Source organism: Lontra canadensis, unplaced genomic scaffold, assembly GCF_010015895.1.
Source record: "Lontra canadensis isolate GAN:19392208 unplaced genomic scaffold, GSC_riverotter_1.0 scaffold60, whole genome shotgun sequence".
Lineage (NCBI taxonomy): Eukaryota > Metazoa > Chordata > Mammalia > Carnivora > Mustelidae > Lontra > Lontra canadensis.
The window spans coordinates 910,440-918,438 of record NW_022631054.1 but is presented as its reverse complement, the minus strand read 5'-3'; the positions used below and the strand labels follow the sequence as shown (position 1 = coordinate 918,438).

At 48.9% G+C, this 7,999-nt stretch overlaps 1 non-coding gene across 1 annotated transcript; it reads left to right on the top strand.

The window, feature by feature from the left end:
* Positions 1 to 4,689: 4,689 nt before the first annotated feature.
* LOC116879439 lies at positions 4,690 to 4,793 on the top strand. Its single transcript, XR_004385017.1, has one exon. It is a non-coding gene; the product is annotated as a U6 spliceosomal RNA (small nuclear RNA).
* Positions 4,794 to 7,999: the final 3,206 nt, after the last annotated feature.

Here is a 7,999-nt window from a genome sequence, read left to right as displayed (position 1 = left end):
GGCTTGTGTCTGCAGGTGAGATGGCCTTGTCCTCAGGATGGCCACCTGAGCTGGGAGCACACTGAAACAGAGTTTTTAATGAAATGAGATCAAGCATTGGCACACAGTAAATGTTCCAGGAATGATGAACGAATAAAGACACAGTAATCTTAGAAACTGCAAACTGGCGGGGCCTCCTGAGAATTTCCCATCTGAGCTGATAGAGTGCTGGTACTTCCAGATCCTGGTTTCCTTCTCTGCTCCTTCCTCATTCCCCACTGTCCTCATCTTTAGCAGCAACAGCTGCTGGATGTATGGCAAGTTACAGAGATTCTATGACTTGGTCTCGTGTAAATCCCACAATAGTCCTGGGGTCCATATTATAATTCTCATTCCACAGATGGAACCTCGGCCTAGAGAGGGTGTATGACTTGCCCAAGGGCATAGAGATCTGACAGTCAAGGGCACTGCTTTTGGCCTTCCTTAGATGAATCGATTTAACATGTACTCAGCACCCACTGTGTGCTTGGTGAGTGCAAACATGATGACAATTTCTTTTGAGGGTGGGGCGGGGGTGGCAATCGGCTGGAGAGCAGGTTGGTCCACTTTTCTATCTCTGTGGCTTTGGGCAAGTCCCTTCACTTCTCTGGGCCTTAATTTCTTCATCTGTAAAATGGGAACTATAATGATAGTCTCGTAGGAGAGAGTATGACTCTCTCATGCAATCACTGCAGGGAGAAAAGAGGTAATGTATTTATGTAGCCTAGTGTCTGGCACAAGTAAGCACCCAGTCAATGGTAGCTTGTTCTCCGTTATTGTCATGTCAGCCAAGGTCCTCCTGACCCCTTGAGGTCTTCACAGGATAAGCCCAAGTAACTACTGCAAAGCCCTCTCCAAGATTACTGCAAATTCTTGTGCGATTTGATTTCTCCTGATCCAGCTCTGGCTTCAGCCCGTACTGTCTTTGGTCAACACTATACCAGAATAGATGTAAAACTTGGCCCCTTCTACTAGTTCTACAAACACCGCAGTCAAGGCAGGCTCAGTGAGTATCAGAAACTTTTTTTTTTTTAACGTTTCCAGAGATGGGAGACAGAGAAGGGGATCACATCATAGCTACAAAAAGCCTCAGGGTGAACTAAGAGTAACCTGGTTCCCAAGATGGCCTCAGCCTTATCTTCCCTGTTGTCGCCAGACCCTCAGCCTTGGGACAGTTGCCAAAATTTGGCTACCATCTCTAATTCTCTCTTCCTAAGGAGCTCTCAAATTTCCATTCCGAGCATTATCCCACTGTGTGAAGCCTGAGAGGTTGGGGGTGGGGGTGGGGTTGACTTCCCCTCCTATCTCCCCCTCACCCACCCACCCCACCCCCACAAGTAAAGCTCTGCAGGGTGCTTCCTGGGCCTTCAGGAAGCCCCCACAAGGATGGGAAGAAATGTTTGTAATCATTCATGGTGGTTGATGCTGGTGGGTGGGTGACCCTGGCTAACTGCTGGCTGCCCACTGGCCTCCACCCTACTCTCCACCCTTGGTTCCTGCCTGTTTCCCAAACCCAGTCCTCCAGTTTCTGGTAGATTCTCTCTGGTGCTCAGTAGCTTAAAACATCTCATGCCATTTTAGGAACAAATTCAAATCCTAGTCCACTCCTTGTTGCCTCCACAGCAGCTGCCTCTCAGAGCTTCAAGAGCAAAACTTCACCTTCAACATTTTTTCAAAGTATTTTTCCTACGAAAGTCATTCTCTTTGCTAGGACAGGAAGTCACGTGCTGAGGATCTACAGGGATTCTATCTGGCCCACAGGGATTAAAAAAAAAATCAAATCAACATTTAAAAATTGAGAGATGACACATGAAAATCTGGATTTGTGCCTTTTCTTGTAAACTCATAATATCTAGCATCATAGGACTCACATCCCGACCCCCCCCCCCCCCCCCCCCCCCCCCCCCCCCCCCCACCCCCGCAAGGAGCATGTTGCCCTGAATGGAGAGCAGTATCCCCGCCCTTCAGACAGGTTTTTCTTATGCCCTTGTCCACTGGCCTTACTTCGCCTGCTTGATCCCTGTAGGCTTTCAACTTTGTGACCTTTGCTAAAGGGCATTTCAAGACCGGTTTCCACCCTCCCCTGCATTATTGAAATCAGATTGGGTCCATGAATTTGCTAGATACACAAAGGGCACCCCAGCAGAAGACACACCAACAGTAGTCACTTAAGCAGGCAAGCGATGACTGTTCCCGGAAGGGCAAAGGATCCGGAGGGACTGGGTCTCTGGTGAGAGGGGACGGTGGGGCTGGAAAGGGTTAACCTGGGTCTTGGTTCTGAAGGCCCTAAGTGATCTCTTACGGAACACTGGGAGCCAGTGCGGGATTCGGAGCAGGGGCACAGCATGAGGTGTGCGTATGACAAAAGAAGCTGAGAAGCTCAAGAGCAGGATGTACAGAAACCCTCCCATCACGCCGCCTCTCCCCCCTACCCCACCCCTCCGCCTATCCCCGCAGCAAACCCAGCGAGAGGCTGAGGCAGTGGTCCAAAAGGAGCAGAGATGCTGCGGCCAGGCGCGTGGCAGCGGCGGTGGGAATGGCTCGGAGGATGGAAGTGTAGAGACTGGGTTGCCCAGGAATGGATACGCTTGACCTTGACGGAAAACACTGCGGGCGCTGCGGCTGCAAAGAGCTCGCCTCCTCCCCTTCCCCACCCCTGTGCTGCAGCAGACTGCGGCGGAATCCCGGCCCCTCGCCTTCGCTCCCCCCGCGCCGCTGCGGCACGCGAGGGGCGGGGGCGGGGGCGGGGGCGGGAGGGTGGCGGGGATGCCGGTCTTCCCTGGAAGGCCGGAGAAGGGGGTGGGGGAAGGAGGCCGGTCACGTGGCGCCGCCACCAGCCTCAGTCCGATTGGCCTTCCCGCAGCCGATCCTGCCGGGCTGCTCGGGTTTCCATGCACAGAGCCTTCCCTCCCTTGTTCCCGCGCGCAGGGGATGCTCGGGCCCAGCGCAGAGCAGGGTAGGGAGGGAGTTGCGCTCCCCCTTCCCTGTTAAACGCTGCCAGCTTCCTGGCTTCTCGCCGCAGTCCTCACTGCAGCTTGGGAGGTCTGATTATTGTCTCCGTGAACACATCACTTCTCTGCTTCTCTCCTGCCTTCCCCCACCTGTCCCTCTTCCTACTGTGCTACTTGAAGGCCAGCTTTGTTAGGACTGGCTGAGGCAGGTTTCTGTTACTTGCCACGATTTTGCAGCTTTGGGGAAATCAGTTAATAGGCTGGACGTAGGGAAGATTCAAATAGAAATCCCACAGACACCTCAAGCGCCACGCTTCTAAACCAGCCAGTTTCTCCCCCAAACTGTTTCTTCTTTGTGTCCCCATCTCTGTTTTAAGCAAAAACATGATAGCCATGTCCATCTTGCTGTCCCCCATCAAATCTATGACTGAAACCTATTAAATTTACCTCCAAAATATTTCTTAAACCTCAATATTCAGTATTTTCTCTTAGCATGTATCCCAATTCTTGCTGATACGTTTGTGATCTTTTTTGTACAGTAGGCTCCATGAGAACAAGGACCTCGTCTTTTTGCTCATCATTGTATCACCAACACAGGACAGCACAGAGTAGGTGCTTGGTAAAATGTTATTAAATGAATAGCTGTATGGTTAGTTCTGTGCTAGGTACTAAGTGTAAAGGGGGACACAGATTTTAAGATGAGACACACAATTTTATCCTCAAGAAATCATCGGGACACCAGAGTGGTTCAATGGCTCAGGGGCTCAGTGGGTTAAAACCTCTGCTTTCTGCCCAGAACATGATCCCAGAGTCCTGGGATGGAGCCCCTAGTGGGGCTCTCTGCTCAGCAGGGAGCCTTCCTCCCCGCCCCAGCCCCCCACCCCTGCCAGCCTCTCCGCCTACTTGTGATCTCTGTCAATAAAATCTTAAAAAAAAAAAAAAGAAAAGAAATCATCTATGCATGTTAACAAACATGCACTGTGGCCTTCTAGACTAGCCCTTGAGCAGAGCTGGTGCATAAGATGAACAAGACACCATTTCTACCTTCCCCCTTCATCTGGAGGGATCCACACATGACCAACCTAGACAGTAAGACTCGCATTGGAGGGGTCAGGTGTGGTAGCATACAATGACTTCCAGAGTCTGAAGAGTCCAAGGTTTAGACTCGAAAGATCTGGCTTCCTAGGCCAGCCTTGCCTCCTTCTGGCTGTGTGACCACAAGTCTCTCCTCTCTCTGAGGCTCCAATTTTCATCTTAAAAATGGGAGATAACAGTAATGTCTAAAAGGAGTGAGAGATATGAATGAGATAAATGAAAACGCTAAGTGGCAGGTTTTACAACAATGCGGGGTGTAGGTGGGTAACCTTGCCTCCTACTTTGCCTGGAACAGACTAGCTGACACCTGTTGAACTAGGGCAATTAATCTTAGCATTCCCTTTCATCCTCAGCAGTGTCCTGTGTTTGCACCATAAATTATGTGGTCATCCTAGTGATAGGTGTGACACTAGAGTTATCCCCACTGTGCCAGGGAGACACAAAGGTGAGGGCGTGGTGGGGCTGATTTGGAGGGAAGATGGCTGTGACCATGGAAATGAGCCTGGAAGTATGCAAGAGATTACACCAAGTGAAGAGAGATAGGAAAAGCATAACAGGCAGAGGGACCAGCAAAGGAGACAAAACTTGGTAATCTGGAATATGTTTAGATCAAGAACGCCCAATGGTGCTTGCTGTGGCACATACACTAAAAATGGAACAATACAGTGAAGATTAGCATGGTCCCTATGCAAGGATGACATGGAAATTTGTGAAGTGTCTCATATTTTTCAGGGGTGCCTCGTTGGCTCAGTTGGTAGAGCATGTGATTTTTGATCTCGGGGTCATGAATTTGAGCCCCACATTGGGTACAGAGATTATTTTAAGAAAAAAAAAAGAGCCAAATAGCTCTATTTTAAGAAGCATGGCAGGAGATGGGACTGGCAGTGGGAACTGTAGAAGGGATTGGCATGAGCTGGTGGCTTTGCAAAAGAGACCAATTGAGGGGCTGGGGCCAAAGTCCAGGCAAGAGAAATAATGAGGTCTGTAGCCAGGTAAGGTTCTATAAGCACTTTAGAGGTAAATTGGACTTGGATGTGGGGGTTGGAGGACAGACCAGGGGCAGGAGAACTTCCAGCTGAATGGGGAGGCCATTCACTGAAGCAGGTAGGGAGAAGGGAGGGCCAGGAAACCCGGAGACAGAAGACGACCCACAGTGGATTTGTGGCATTCACCAGTCTTGATCCAGAGGGAAAGAGTAGGGGTTATAAGAGGTAGAGGTCACTTCTGAGGCCAGGGGAAGGAGCTGGGGCCCAGTCAGTATTCAGGTGACATCCAATTAAAATTAGCTTTCAGAATAACCTTGAAAGGCAAGAGAAAGCTCAAAACAAGAGCCTCAAATAAAGAAAGAGCAGATTTTGCAGACCAACTTCTTGTATATATTGCTTTCCTTGATCAAAATGTTCCCACAGTGCCCTGCTACCTAACAGAATAAAAGCTGAAGTCCTCAGCTTGGTGGTCAAGGCTTCTAATGACCTGGCCCCAACCTACCTCTGGTGAATGGTTCATATTTCACTTGGTCATGTTTGGCCCCTTCCTTCTTCTGAAAACACAAGAATTGCTCCTCTCCTGGTCCAACCATCTGGTCCAGGTGGGGACTATCAATTTGGGCACCCCATGCCCCCGATCAAGGCTGTGAGTGACCATGTGACCAAGCCTGGTCAATCAGAATCCTCCTGAAGGATTTGGAGGATTTGGAACAAAGGGAAGAGAATTTCTCATCTCTCTGGTTAGGAAGCTAGGAGGCGTGAGCTGGGGATAGCTGTTGGGCACAGTTCCAGCCTGGAGAGGCGAGTGGCCTGAAAAACCAAGGTAGGGAGAAGAGACGGCTATTGTTTCCTAGGTACAGGGTTTCAATCTGAGAGATAAAAAAAAGTTCTGGAGATGGATGGTGGTGCTGGAAGTTGCACAAACAATGTAAATATACTTGTCACTGAATCACACACTTAAAATTGGTTACAATGGTATTTTGTATAATGTGCACTTGACCACAATTCAAAGAGGAAGGAGGAGGAGAAGGAGGAGGAAGAGCTGCCAGGCAGACAAGCAAAGTTGCAAGTTGGAGGAAGGCAGGTGGCTCCCTGGATAGGGTTGGTCCTTGGGCCCGGTTGCTAGAGTACTTGTCTCAAAGGGTTGCATGAGCCAGAATATGGCCTTTTTTGGCATAGGCCAGTTCACGTTGGGCTTCTTTTCCTTGCATCTGATGGAGCCCTAACACAGAAACTTTCCATTCTCTCTTCTCTCTCACATCCTTTCAGACATCCTCTACTCCTGTCATGCCCCGCTGCCCACGCTTCCTCAGACCAATCCTGTGTCTCCTCCCGTGCCTCTCCTCCAGACTCCCTCTGCCCTTTCCCCTACTTACAAATGTCAACTCCTACTCAACCATGGAGACCAAGCTCAAAGGGCTCTTCCTTGGAAAGCCAGCCCTGACCACAAGTCTTGCCATGCCTTCCTCTGTACATACCTTCTTTTTTGTACATGTCTTTGTCACCCAGTATCCAAATGACCCGCATTCTTGTCTGTAACCGTCATCAGGCGACAGTGTTCCTCTCCATGACCCTTGTGTCTGACAGCCTCACACAAAGTATCCTAAATGTTTACTGAACGGATGAATAGATGAGTAAGAACCCGTCTTTCTCTCATGCCATCTCCCTGAGTCACTACTCAGTTTCAACCAAGTGGGGACACAGAGAAAAAAAAATATTGTGGGAGGAATTGCTTTAGTCCCTCAACTCAAGGGTGAAGGATCCAGGAGGGAAAAAAACCCAGTAGAAATGGGGCCATTGCAAAGTTCAATGGCATTTATGAGAGGTCAGCTCTCTGCCAAACATGGATGGTGGCAGCTTAGAGCTGAGGCAGTTTGTTTGGGTGCCAGTGCCAAGACAAGCATTCAGTGTATTGAGCTTTTCAGCAAGTGTGGATTCTGACAGCTGTGCAGGGAGAGTCATCTAAAAGCTATCTGGGTCTGCCTGGAATCAGGGGATCCCTATCTCCTTCAACACAATCTGACCCAAGGAACAAGGCAGCCCTCTCCCCGACCCTTTGTCCCCGCCACGGGCACACACCTTCTTGAAGGGGGCACTGCAGCTGATCAGGACATGTGGCATTAAGGATAGAGTAAAACATAACTACAGGGAACTGTGGCTTTGATAATATTGCTTTCTAACTAGTCCATGGATCCCCCCTACAATTCCTACCTCTGTTGCTTGCAGTTCATATGACGAGTTCCAATTAATAGTCTGAACAAAAGTAATGAGTGCCATTTCCAGGAATATTTAATTGCCAGGGCACAACCCTCCAACAATTTTCCCTTACTGAGACAATCCTGAAAGCCTTGTGTGGAAGTTGTGGAGGCGAGGATGGAAGAGCCTGGATCTCTAAGTTACCCAGTGGAGTAGAGGATATGTATCTTGGAAAGTGCCTTGAACCCATATCCAGTTTTGCTTGAGTGAGGAAAAAATAGACTATTGTTATGTTAAGCCATTGAGCTATTTAGGTTGTTTGTTACTTCAAAAAAGCCTAGCCTATTCTGACCAATATACAGAAATTAATTGTTTTAACCATCAACTATCAAACCTCCCTATTTGAGGAGAAACATTACCCCTCCTATGGTTTTGCCAAATCCAGTGGTCACTTCTCTATTCTTTCCTGATTTCTCAGCAGCCTTTGTCACAATCGACCATTCCCCCTGGAAACATGTTATCTTGCGATCTGTGACATCACACCTGCCTGGTGTTTCTTCTCTCACAGCCCCTCCTTCTCAGCCCCTGCTTGCTGTCTCCTCTTTCACTTTTTTACCTCAAAAGTTTGAAGTTTCTTAGGGCTTATTCCTGGGGAACTTTCTTGTGGTTTTACATGCCACCCATGAGAAAAACATCTGGTACCTTCCAGAATCCACTCTACCATTCTCTATTAATCACAGAGCCCCTATTTTT